Source organism: Equus asinus, chromosome 5 (assembly GCF_041296235.1).
Source record: "Equus asinus isolate D_3611 breed Donkey chromosome 5, EquAss-T2T_v2, whole genome shotgun sequence".
In the NCBI taxonomy this organism is placed as follows: Eukaryota; Metazoa; Chordata; class Mammalia; order Perissodactyla; family Equidae; genus Equus; species Equus asinus.
The window spans coordinates 39,847,527-39,860,869 of record NC_091794.1 but is presented as its reverse complement, the minus strand read 5'-3'; the positions used below and the strand labels follow the sequence as shown (position 1 = coordinate 39,860,869).

At 39.5% G+C, this 13,343-nt stretch overlaps 2 long non-coding RNA genes across 2 annotated transcripts in view; one reads left to right on the top strand and one right to left on the bottom strand.

Annotated features, from left to right (window-relative positions):
• Positions 1–13,343, top strand: part of LOC106829323 (uncharacterized) — a 561,255-nt gene that overhangs the window by 539,506 nt on the left and 8,406 nt on the right. The gene's annotated exons all lie outside the window — the stretch shown is intronic.
• Positions 1–13,343, bottom strand: part of LOC139045255 (uncharacterized) — a 34,649-nt gene that overhangs the window by 20,126 nt on the left and 1,180 nt on the right. Inside the window, exon 2 of the long non-coding RNA XR_011503273.1 lies at positions 6,460–6,509. This is a non-coding gene — a long non-coding RNA (uncharacterized lncRNA). The remainder of the gene's footprint in view (positions 1–6,459; positions 6,510–13,343) is intronic.

Below are 13,343 nucleotides of genomic sequence, written 5' to 3'. Positions count from 1 at the left end.
TGTATTATCGTAACTTGTATCTTTTTCTCTGCTGAATTATTATCTAATTGAGGAAGTAACTGTTTTTTGTGCACTGTGTAGCCCCAGCAATGCCTGGCAAATAGTGGGCTCTTAACAAATACAGTCAGAAGAATTAGGAATGAGGAGTCCATAATCTCTTTTTACGGTGTTCAGTGTTTGTCCTCCCTCACTGTCTAGGCTAACTAAGGAATCTCTTGCTTGAAATCAGTTAATGTATCTTAATTTTCTGTGGTAAATGCAATAAATTGGTAACAAATGTCCCATTATTAATTCATTATGTAGGCTTCTCTGCTCCAAGATTAAAAATCTATACTAATTTTTCCTCAGATGACCTGTTTTTCATTCCTTTAATTACTATATGACTTTTTTTTATGGCTTTGTTGACCCGGAGTCTGTTACTTTGGGCCAAGACCACACAGGCCCTTTTTACTCTTCCCAGGACCATGTGCAGTGCGGTTTTTGTATTTTCAGAAACACCTATGTGAAGCAGAAATTAGATTTCCTAGACTCCTGGTCTCCTCAGGGCTTTTACCCATCCGTTTTTCATGTCGTTGCTTCAGTGAAGCTGGTTTTCCTTCAGCTAACTTTTGTATATTATCCATGCCTTTCTTTCTTTTTACCCTTTCTCTCTCTTCCTTCCTTCCTTTTTTCTTTTTCCTAGTTTTTTGAAATAAAGTATTTTATAGTTATGTCTCCTAATAATCGCACTTGATATGTTTATAATGATTTCTCAGTGTACAAGCTCCCTTCACAGATAAGCATCTCATTTGATTCTTACAGGCTAAGTACTATGTAGATGAGGAAACTAAAATTCAGAGAGGGTAAGTGACTCGCCCAAGGCCGCACAGCTAGTTACAATTTCAGTTTCCAAATTTTCGACTTGTTTGCCTCTCTGTGAGAGCAAAATCCAGAAGGTCCCCTTTTCTTAGTTGATTCTCACCGTTTGTGTGAGGAAACTACCTAACATACTTCCCAAACAGCTGGATTTGTAGCCAACTGTTTTCCAGTAATTGTCTAATTATAAGGAAGAAAATGTGGCCTAGTACTTTAATGTGCATATATCCTGTAAAAATGCAGATTATGATTCAGTAGGTCTGCATGCCTAAAGAGCTCTCAGGTGACTTGTCGGAGTGCTGGCGGAGGGCTGGAGTGCGGGGGTGGGGGGGGAGGTGCTGCAGCTCTACCCGTCCCCAGACATCACTTGGAGCAGTTAGGTCTGGTGGACAGAGGTAGGTTTTGAAGTTGGAGAGACTCAACTGAAGTCCTGGCACTTCTGTTTACTAACAATGACCTTGGGCACACTCCTTAGTCCCCATGAGCCTCAGTTTCTTCATCCTTACAATGAGGATGCTAATCTGTATCTTACTCGCTAAAAGCCAAGGGAACTGACTCTTAGTGAATTGGCCTGCCTCTTCTCCACACAACGACGTGACTAATCTTCCTAAGGTCTCCCTCCACTCAGACACTTTCCAGTGAGCCTCACTGCCTCGTGAATTATGTATAGACTCCTCCCCTAGAGCCTCAAACCTTCCATGTTATGGCCAAAGTCACCTTTCCAGCGTGATCTCTCCCTACTTCCTACTCGTATCTTACATGTAACTAACTCATCAGATTTCCCCTTTCGTCTTCCTGGTTCACCTTTCTTCTGCCCAACCCTTCATCATATCTATAAAATTCTATCCTTCCTTTGGGTCCCTTCTCCCATCCAAGCTCTTATGGGAAGCATTTTCCCTCCTATCCATCCCCTCTCACTACCAGCAAACTCCCACACATATCTAGATGTGTCTCTCTGGCATTTGAATCCTCATAACACTCTTTATATCTTTGGATGGTTTATTTTGTGTTCTCTCTCACGTTCTAGTTATCTCTGTAATATCTCATCTCCTATTAGACTCTAAGTTCCATGAGGATGGAGATCAGGCATTGTTCAGATATCACAGTGGTAAAAGTTCGCTTTGAGGCACACAGGCCTGGGTATGTACCTCAGCTTCACCATTTGCCAGGACAAGCCTCCTAACCCATCTGAGCTCTGGTTTTCTCATCTTTAAAGTAGGTGCCGATAATACCTAACTTGCAGAGTGACGGGAAGAAATGTGCTATGTAAAACACCTCACACAGTATCCAGCAATAGTCAGGGCTCACGTCAGTGAGAATGAGCAGATTAGAACTGACTGTGTAATCCCAGCACAACTCAGACATTCATTCTAGTGTGTGAACAACTGGAGCTGAGCCCAGGCTTCCGATTTGTGTGAACATTTTAACATTTTCTTTTCTGGCTAGGTTTATGTCAGCGTTAAGTCTTATCAGAATATTCCATATTAACCCCTCTTCAAATCAAAGTTCATTTGTTGATCTAACTCCAGTGAGTATACTTTAAAGTGACAATGAAAAAGTAGCATAATGTGGTTTAAAAAAAAAAAAAGCATGTGGTTTGTACTTAAACCTGGGTTTAAATCCAACGGCCGCTCTCTAACAGTTTCCCTAAACTCTTCAAACCATAGCAGTCTCAGAAGCCGGATTTGGGATGTTTTTCACTTTCCTCTTTATTTGTGTCTGTATCCTTTAATTTTTTTAAATAAAGAGCATATTATTTCTATAGCCCAGAAACAATAATAATATTATAATGGATGAGAGCAGTAACATTCAATGCCCCAAACCTCCACTTCTGTAAGTTGAATTACACACACACACATGAATTTCTCTTGACTGTTCAGTGCCCTTGTGGATTTAAATGTTTTATTTATTTCAATAATTGCTAAGGAGCGGTACATTTCTTTTTAAATTCTTAACCAATTTTAAAAACAGCCGAATATATCAATAAACTGTATCACCATTCAGTTTAACCTTTTGGGGGACAAACTAATTTTTTTAGAACTAGAAGTTAAATGTTATCAATGTAACCGAGGTTGACTCAATGCCCGGACACAGTGCGAGAGATGGATCCAAGCTGCATCTAAACTCAATGCAGTCAGAGCCAGTCACGGCTACAGTCAGTATGTGGTTTTGTTAAGTGGGTAAAGAGGGTTTTTAAAAGAAAAATAGAAAATGGGGCAAACCTTGTTTTAATCAGGGAGTATACTGAAAGAAAATTAAATGCCTATATTAAAACCTATTCTTTCAGACTACCAATAAACATTTTCCCTTCGCCTCAAGAGACAGTCGTAAAACAATGGCTCATAGTGCTTTTAGAACAGGAACTGAAGTTGGGTACTGTGCATGTATAGTCCTACGTAGGAGGAAGACAATGTTTAAAGCTGCTGTCACCTCCTGGAAAAAACAAAAAGAAAAAAACTGGGATTCTGAGTCAAGTATGTATGCATTTTCTGTTTTTCTGTCTTGTGGGTCTTTATTGCTAAAAATATTTTTATGAAATCGCTCTGTGCTTCTCTAAGCTTCATGTGGTCTTGTTTGCTCGTTCTCAAATCTCAAACCATGACATAGTTACGAAACATCTTGAGTTGTTAAAAGTAGAGAAATTGTATTTTGTTTGTGAACTGAACAGCAGGCCAAGCAATGTCTTCAGAAACAAAGATTTCATTTTCTCGGAAAAAAATGTTCTTTTTCATTATAAGCTAGAATAAGGGATGATTCCAGGACAAAGAGACAGAAATAGTCGCTTGAAAGCTATCATGTTGAAGTTGTCTACATAGATGCAAATGAAGTAGAGATTGGTTTCTTTTTCTTGGCCTCATTGGCCAGTGTAAAGCGTCTTTGGGTGGGTGATCAAATCTCAAAAAGTCACCTTGAGATTTAAGTTACCAGTCTACAGCATATTGATGATCAATTGAACAACAACAACAAAGAGACATTTAATTTTATTTCATGCAGCATAAACACAGATTGAGATACACTCTATCAAATGTTTAAGAGTATGAGTTTCAAGTCAGACTAGCCTGAATGTCCACCCTGGGTCAACCACTTGCTCACCATGTGATCCTTGGCAACTTTGCCTCATGAAGTTGATTTCCTCATCTGTAATATGGGGATTATACCATATTTCATCAGAGTTAAGATGCACATTCCTACACAGTTTAACATCTCTGCTATCAGAATGTATCTTACAACTCTTATGGTGTGTCTCTAGTTAGCAACATTTTTTTCTTTCTTACTAGTACACTAATTAGTTGTATGATTTATAGTCTATGGCATTTGATATTCAATTAAATAAGTAATATGTATTTCATAGATTTGTTTTCAGATATAGATAAAATAATGATAAATGAAGTGAAACCTTGTGTCCTAGAACCTGACCCACAGAAGACTCTCAGTAAATAATACCCATTAATGTACAGTATGATTTTTGTGAACTCAGATATTTTTCTGTCTTTTTAGTCATAATTTATGTTTGCCAAAACTAGAAGTTAATTTCTTTGCAAAATCTTTGTGTTGGAACAGTCTAGCTACTGGATTGTTTGTCAAATTCCTTCTAATTTCTGTGGCAACAAGACATTGACCCTAAGGGTTTAAATCTGAAACATGGCCAAAACAAAGATTTGTGAAAGTCCACAGTGATTTGTCAGATTGAGTTGTCTGCAGACAAAAAGAGGAGAAAGTAATGAACACGCTTCGACCGTGCCTGGCCCATAGGAAGCTCTATAGAAGTGGTGTTGAGAAGTAGCAGCAGGCACAGAGTGGTTAAAGAGCCTAGGTTCTGGAGCTAAACCGGCCAGGTTCGAGTCTTGGCTCTTCCCCTTACAAGCTGTGTAACCTTGGACAAGTCACTTAACCTTTCTGTGGGCTCCATTTCCTCCTAGGGTTGCTGTGAAAATCAAGTGAACAACGTCCATAGTGCTTTGTAAGTTTGCTGTTATTATTGCAAATATACACTTCTTGTGTTTAAGTCCCTAAAAAAAGGTCTGAGTTTTGTGATACTGAAAGAGACTCTTCCAATCGATTTACTTTTCAAGCAGGTGACTGTTATAATTCTGACTATTAGAGGCTTGTACCGTATAAAACATACAAACTGCAAACTGTGTCCTTCAGGTATTTGTGATCATGTGACCTGGCTGATAAAACTAGTCTATTTAGCAGTAAATGTGTGACTGAAAACAAAATATTGGATAAGCCTGAGGTTACTTCCAACAGCCTCTGGAGTGTCCATATATAATTCAGTATATGGCTTAAAATTCAGTATAATATAGGTCAGCCTACACTCCCAATAAAGGGTCATTATGACTAGGAATTTTATAATGGCCTTCTTCTAACATTTGCTCACTTATTGTAACCTATATTATTCTAATTTTCTTTTAAGTTTGAACGTGACTGTGTGCCTAGGACAGCTATGGCCATCGAGCATGTATCTCTAACCATTGAGATTGGGTGTGGCTTTTAACTTATTGATCGCATCTTTTAAATATAGAGAATCAACTCTGAAACGATATAAAGCTTACCAATAGTTACTCATTATTTTCTGAGTGGTAATTATGTGGTAATTCACTTGAATAATTGTACTCAGTATTATTTTTCCATGACCAAAGCACATTTTTAGCTTTTCTTTTCTTTCTTTGTTCATATTTTGTTCACTCTCTAATGTCTATCATCAGTGTCAATATCAAGAGATATTGACGTTGGTGTTCCAACAACGTGGCTCAAAACTGCAGTCTGTCACTCAACTAACCCCCAAATCCCCAAATCTCCAGTAAGTTTGTTCTTGCTCATGTCATAAGTCTAATAAGGTCTGGTGGTCCTCTTTTATCCTGTCGCTCTGCCATTTAATATATGCCTTCCAAGGCCATCCTGGTAGGGAAAACAAACCCTGGAGGGACTCCTTTGAAGCCAGGATTGGAAAGGACTTATATCACTTCCATCCAATTCCATTAGCTAAATCACACGAGCCTAACCAAATGACAAGAGAGGCTGGGAAATACCATCTTCCTACTTGCCCAGGAAGAGAAAATAGTGTGGTAAATACCTAGCATTTTCTCTGCCACAGCTCCTTACTAGCTGCATAACTTTGAGCAAGTTACCTAACTTCTCAGAGCCCCAGTTTTCTCATTTGCAAAGTGGCAATAGTAATACCTACCTTACAGAGCTGCTGTGACCATAAATGAGGAAGGGAATGTCAAGCACTTAGCATATGGTAAGTACTTCATAAAATTGTTACATTTTATTACTAATAATTAATAGTTTCTCCCTAAAACACACACATACATGGGACCCAAGTCATTAGCACCTGAGTTCTCTGGTCCCAGCCAGTCTAGCTCTCTGCTGGTGTTTTAGCTCTGGCCCAGCCTGTCAGGGGTGCAAGACTCAAAGCAGCCGAGACTCCTGGCCATGGGACTGACTTCAGTATAAGCATCTTACTACAGGGGCTGAGGTAAGGGGAAACCAAAGCCGGGACAGGACAATGAGAAGGGGCTCTAGGTCCTCCAGGAGTCCTGGGAAGGAGGATTTTGAGGGCAGGAATTAAGAAGGTGGAAGACAGAAGGGAGAACTCACCAGTTGTGTGAACTTGTGCTTCAAGTGGAGCCCAAGTCCCAAGATAGCAGCTGCAAGAAAGCAGAAAAATGAACGCATGCTGCAGACTTACAAGGTAGCAGGCCTCATGTTGGGGCTTCCACACAAGTGACCTCATTGAATTCTCTCAAGGATCCTTAGGTAAGAATCACTGACCCAGTTTCCAGCATAGTTAAAATAACTCACCCAAGCTTACGTAGCTAATAAGTGACATAGTTGGGGTTGGGTCTTCAAAGTCCTAGTGTAGTGTTCTTTGTACTACGCCACCACTTTACATCTCCCACTGATGCTGAATTGTGCTGAGGACCAGTGGATCACAGAGAATACACAGGAAGTTTATCCTTCTCAGGGAAGCAGGAAGTAGAACCATTTACCTGCTCAAGCATTATTCCCTAGCCCCACTTTGCACATGACCAAAACAGCTTAACTCAAAGTCAGCCTACGGTACAATGTATTTCAGCGGACCCTCTCAAACACATTGAAATATACCCCTATCTGCTTGCTAATGTTTGAAATTAATTTCACTGAGAGAGGCAATGAGTACGTGGATGGGCTTCCATTAATATGTATAAGAGATCACTTCCTTTTGGGGGCACATGGAGGGTGGAATGATTTTACTGAGTAGGGCAAGGATTTGGATAGAGAGACATGATCAAACCAAGGCCACAGCTCCTTGAGTTCACAATCGGACAGCCTGTGCACCAAAAAATGGTGCAGAAGAAGTTTTGAGTCCTCCGTAGACATGCAGGCCTGGAATATAGTGGTAACAAGTCCCATAGAACAGTCTCATGAAATGAACCCTGAGGACCATGCCATAAAGTGCCCTCCGGGTATCCAAATATATCCAGAAAAATCAAGGGATTTGGGGCTTGGCATTTTACACGAACAGTATTAAAACAGAACTACGTCTGCAGCAGCAGAACTGAAATGAATCTAAGACAAGGTTTTTCCAGTCTGTCAAAATAAATTTACTTGGAATTGTGAGCAGCATCTCTGCCTCTATTTCTAACACATGTTAGGGTTTCTACGTACTGATTTGGACAAGTATAAGAAATAGTTCACCACCCAACATTCCTCTCTTACTTTACATATATTTTGGGACTCCTCTGTCATTTCTGGGAAATGGTGTCTTCCTTACTTTTCATTTGACTTAGAACAGGGTTTTCATAATCCACGTCATACTGAGAGGCAATACAGTGTGGTGGTTAGTGGTTAAGAATATGACCTGTGGAGCGAGAGCACCTTTGTTTGAACCTAGTCTTCATCGTGTACAAGCTGTTTAACTTTGAGCAAGTTACTCCTGTGTGCCTCAGTTTCCTCATCTGTCAAATGCAGAGGTGAACAGTGCTACTTATAAGTTTATTTCAAGGCTTAAATCATTTAATATATGTAAGCCCTTAGAAAAGTGACTGACACATGGTAAGAACTCACTTCTCTAGCAAGGACTTCAAAAATGAAAGAAAGTAAGGGGCTGGGCCCGTGACCGAGTGGTTAAGTTCACGCGCTCTGCTGCAGGTGGCCCAGTGTTTCGTTGGTTCGAATCCTGGGCGCGGACATGGCGCTGCTCATTGAGCCACGCTGAGGCGGTGTCCCACGTGCCACGACTAGAAGGACCCACGATGAAGAATATGCAGCTACGTACCAGGGGGCTTTGGAGAGAAAAAGGAAAAAAATAAAATCTTTAAAAAAAAGAAATGAGAGTGGCCGGGGGGAGAGAAAAGCCAAGCTCCAGCCACTGTCACCATGCAGTGGGTAGAGAAGAGCCTGCATAGAGTGGCTACCATTTGTGTCTCTTGTCCATGTCTCAGCAGTTGAGAAACGAAGACCAGTGCTTAAATTTTAATGTGCTTATGAATCACCTGGAGATCTCGTTAAAATGCAGGTTCTTATCCGTGAGGTCCACGGAGCAGCTTGCGATTCTGCGTTTCTAACAGGCCTCCCAGTAAGGCTGATGCTGCTGGCCGACAGACCACACTTTGAGGAACAAGAGTCGAGAGAACACCTAGTTCCTAAATGCCACAGAGGCTCTTTCTCTAGGATGAGGAAAGTCTCCAGGGATCTTTCCTTTACCCTGTCTCTTTTGTCATTTTGGTCATGGATCACAGGTGAAGAAAATGTTTGAAAATAAGTATTGCTTCAGAGGAAAAATGCATAGATATTCAATCTTGAATTACATAAAATATTTTTAATTCTTAAGCATGTGATGCTTTTTTCCCCCTTAGAATCCAAAACTGGCTTCTCCTTTCTGCTCATTAATTACAAACTAGAGGGCTGAGATGTTTTTTTGAGGTAGGCAAAATGCCTCCATCTGCTTTCCAAATAGGGATGGGAACAGCAAAACCAAGCATCCTCTTGTCAAATGATGACCTTTGCCAAGCAGCCAGTCCTTTAATTCTAACCTCATGCACGTTTCAAGGGAAATGTAAACCACATGTTTGTGTTCCACTGACACACGAATCATTGACATTTCTCATAAAAAAATTTTTGATTGTTAGGGACCTTCAAACTACCAGGCAGTGTTTTGCTAAGGCCAAGGTTGGGCCTTAGCAAACAACTAAGTTGAACAGCATTCCGATTTGAAAAGTGTAAATCCAGTCAAATTACCATTTTGACCTTGTGATTTCACGGATTCAGGGTAACTTGATTTATAATCATTTAGTCAATTTCTTCGCTATCTTCTATAGATACTTCCTCATAGGAAAGCAGGATACAGAGACTTGAACTCATGAGTGTGTGTGTGTGTGTGTGTTTTAAAAACATATCCACAAATAAACTCAGCAAGCATCATTTCTACTCTTTTCTGAAGCTAGCCAAAAGACCTCAGGAAGAGTGATCCTTACCCCACCATCAAGTCACTTATGACTGATTCTTACTTCTGATTCCACCAAGATTAAACCAGAGACTTACAGAGGAGCTGGCAAACCTTTTCTTTAAGTAGCCATTAGTAAATACAATAGGCTTTGTGGGTCATACCATGTGTTAGTTTGCTAGGGCAGTTGTGCCAAAATCTGCATGGCTTAAACAATGGAAATTTGTTGTCTCCCAATTCTGGAGTCTAGAATTCTGAGATCAAGGTGGGTCAATTCCTTCTGAGAGCTACAAGACTCTCTTCCATGCCTTTCTTCTAGCTTCTAGTGGTTTGCTGGCAATCTGGCATTCCTTGGCTGATTCATCCCATCTCTGCTTTCATGTCCATGTGGCATTCTCCCTGGGTGCATGTCTGTGTCCAAATTAGTCCAAACTGATTACATTTACAATGATCCTGTTTCTCCAAATAAGTTTACCTCCTGAGGTACTAGGGGTTAGAACTTCAACATATGGATTTGCGGGGAAGGGGAAGACATAGTCCAACCAATAGTCCAATAGAAACATATCTGTTTCTCCAACTACTCAGTTCAGCCCTTGTAGTGCAAAAGCAGTCATAGAAAATGCGTAAACCGGTGGACGTGGCTGTGTCACAGTAAAGCTTTACCTGGGAAACCAGGTGGCAGGCCTGCAGGCAGTAGTTTGCAGATGCCAGCCTTAGAGTGTCTCTGATCCTTTGTGAATATGAAAGAAAACAGGAAAAGATTTGGCACTTGGCAAAAAAGAGAAGAAAAACTGTGCAAGTTGTGGGAATACCTACTTCAGATATTGTATTCTAGTCACAATGTTTTACATTTAGCTTTAATATGTCTCATGTTTACGTTCAGATATAATCTGAGTTAGTATACAAAGCTTCAGCTAAGCAAATTGATATAACGGCGACTCTAAGTGATCTTCATACTCCTTGTCTTTGGGCCATTACTAAATTCTAGAATGACGGAGAAATAGACTTTTCTGTTTAACATTATGCTGTGTGCTTTGATTTTTAGTATGAATGTGTCCAAAACATTAATAATTATTAATGATTTTTAATCCCTTTAGAAATATATGTGTATTTATCCCCATGAATATATATGTGTATTCCTTTCCATATAACTAATATTTCTGGAGTGCCTACAGACACTGTAGTAGGCTGTGTACAACGAGTCCTGGACAAGACAGAAACATTATCTCTAGGGATTTACTCTGTCCTGGAGGATGCATATAAAGGAAAGAGATAATATAGTAACATATATTCGAACATCATCCAGAGAGTGCCATCTATACATGCCATGCAGGGGGAATTGCTTTGTTCTGCTCGAGTCCATATACATGCATATATATGTGAATCTTGCGTCTTCACTTATGGAACCAAATTAGAGAGTTCTGTACAGGATCATAGAAGTCAAAGGGCTGAATAAAGCTTCCACAGAAAGCTTGAAAGTTGACTATGCAGTTAAGAAAAGGTATCAATCAGGCTCATACTATATATATATTTTGTGACAGTAGCAGAGATCATGCTCCCACTTATATTAAAACATAGACTGGGCTTATTAACGTCCTTCTATAGTAAAAGGCTAGGCCTCTGGAAAACCCTGGAACTCTTCCTCCACTTGGTTGTGAAGGTAGACAGAGTCAGAGGCCAGCATCTAGTTTAAATTTTGAGAGAACAGGTGTACAAGTAGTGAGTGGTCTTATTGAGGATGAAATGAACCCTCTCACAGGTATCGGTAATAGATGTTGGGGGCTCATTCATCTTCAGCAGAGGTGCCCCACGAAATCGCTTACTTGGAGTGCCCCAAAATTGGCCTTGTATTTAGGATCTGAAAGAAAATACCCACTGGACTGTACCAATTATAAAATAGGTCAAATTTAGGGGCCAGAAAAGTGGACCAGATGCCTTTAATCAGGTTTGTTACCTAAAAGGTTGTCAGTTCAGCCAGAGATTGTTCAGAGAAAATATCAGCTATAATGACGTATTTATATATATATAAAGTACTATATGACCTGAAATGTCAGGTGTATGTGGCTTTAATAATTTTAACCATTTAGGCCCAAAGAAAACTTCTAAAAGTCATAATTAAAATGCAGTTGTTCTCTTTATAATTATGGAAACACCACCACATTCTGACTACTACACTGGTGACCTTCAATAATACAAGCCAAAATCTGCCTTGACGCATCCTGTGGATTTCATAACTGCATGTAATAGACTTTGCATTGCTTGAAATGAGATTTGAGCTCCAGGAATAAAACTAGAATTTATTCTACAAATAAAACAGTAAAGCATTCCTAAATTTTCTTTTAATCTGGAAATACTTTTAATCTCTTGGATTCCTTGGTCTATAGTTTAGAAGCAACTGTCCTCTCCTCAGAATCTTGTACACATTTGTTTGGATATGAGGCAGTTTCTCTCTTTTCCTTCTAACTTTCACTAAAATAAAGAGAAGGGCCTTTCACCTTCCCACAGAACTAGAAAAAAAAGGAGGGAACGAAATGGGATTTTCTTCTCAATACTTTGCAAACTTTAACCAAGAAATGCAGCACTACAACATGTCAATGCAGGATAATGATAATCTTAATAATGGTGGTGACGATGATGGTCATGAATTAGACAATATATTTCTCTTCTTATTCGAAGTGTGAAAACTGAAGCAAAATGATGAAGTGCCTTTCCCAAGATCAGTGGCTCCACAATTAGAACTTGGGCTTTTCCTTCCTTCACACCTCTTCTGCAGAGGAGAACAAATATCACTAATGTTCATCCTCACCAGGAGAAACCCACACTGGCCCATTCAATGGCCAATTAGAATAAATTGTGAATTAGGACAAATATGACAAGTAATACAAAAATCAAATGCTCGCTAAAGAAAAGGAACAAAAAACCTGAATAAATAAGCTTAACGGTCCATTGTTTGTGGGGAAAATGATGAAATTATCATCAAAATATTCTATGAATTGAGAATGAAGATAAATTTTTAAGTGGAAAGATTTTTAAAAAAAAAAGAAAAACTACCTAGAAAAGTAAGAAGACTAATACCTTCTAGGATAGGTATTAGTTTTCATAAAAGGGGCATTAGTCTGTCTCATAAGAGAGAAAAATATGCTTCATGTGAATCTCAGTAAACTGGTCAGTTAAGATTCTTCGTACTAACCAGTATTTAACGGAATATTTATGACGGTGCTAAGCATTTGGACATTAAAACCGTCTACACAGGAGTGTTCTAATTACGCCCAGAATCCGCCCCATACAGTCTGAGTCATTCAAGTGAAAACACCCTTTTTCTTTAAGAGCAATTTTAGGGACACAGGTTAACAGTAAATATTACAACGCGCTGGTTGGCCTACAAAAAACAAACCTCATCTAAATATCAATCTGCAGATGCCAAACCTGTGTTTAAACCATGTGCCAATCTGCTTCCCCCATCAAAACTCCGGGTGAGGTATTGTTTCCACATTCAGGGCCATTAGCCCAGCATTGCAAGAAAAAAAAATCTTCATTTGGACAGTGCATCTTTCAGACATTCCCTTCTTTTTATTGATTTGTTTTCTCCTGTCCCTTTTCTCCTTCTTTTGTTTCCTTATCATAGCTTCAGGTTATTACGTGCGAAGTATTGATGGGAATGGATGGTTTTGGTCGATGGAGAGCTAATGCATCCCTAATCCCACTATTGTTATAGAGTTATGCTTTACTCTGGTCTCTGATGGGGGAAAAGGTGCAAAGCTGTTGATCCTAGTTTTATTTGTCACAAACCCATCCATCAATCAAGTGCAAGCATGTCTGAATGCTGAATGACATGTGGGTCTCAGCTGAAAAAATTCGATAACACTGTATTGTCAGGTCTCTCACTCTTTTTTTGATAAGAAATACATTTGACTGAAATAGATAAGCATGCAACTACTAAAGACTTGAAGGGAGAAAGTGACATATTGGCACCAAAGGTTATATATCTTTGGTATTAATGATACTTACGAGTAAATACAGTGGGAGAGGGCAGCTCCAGCTAGAGACATTCAACATC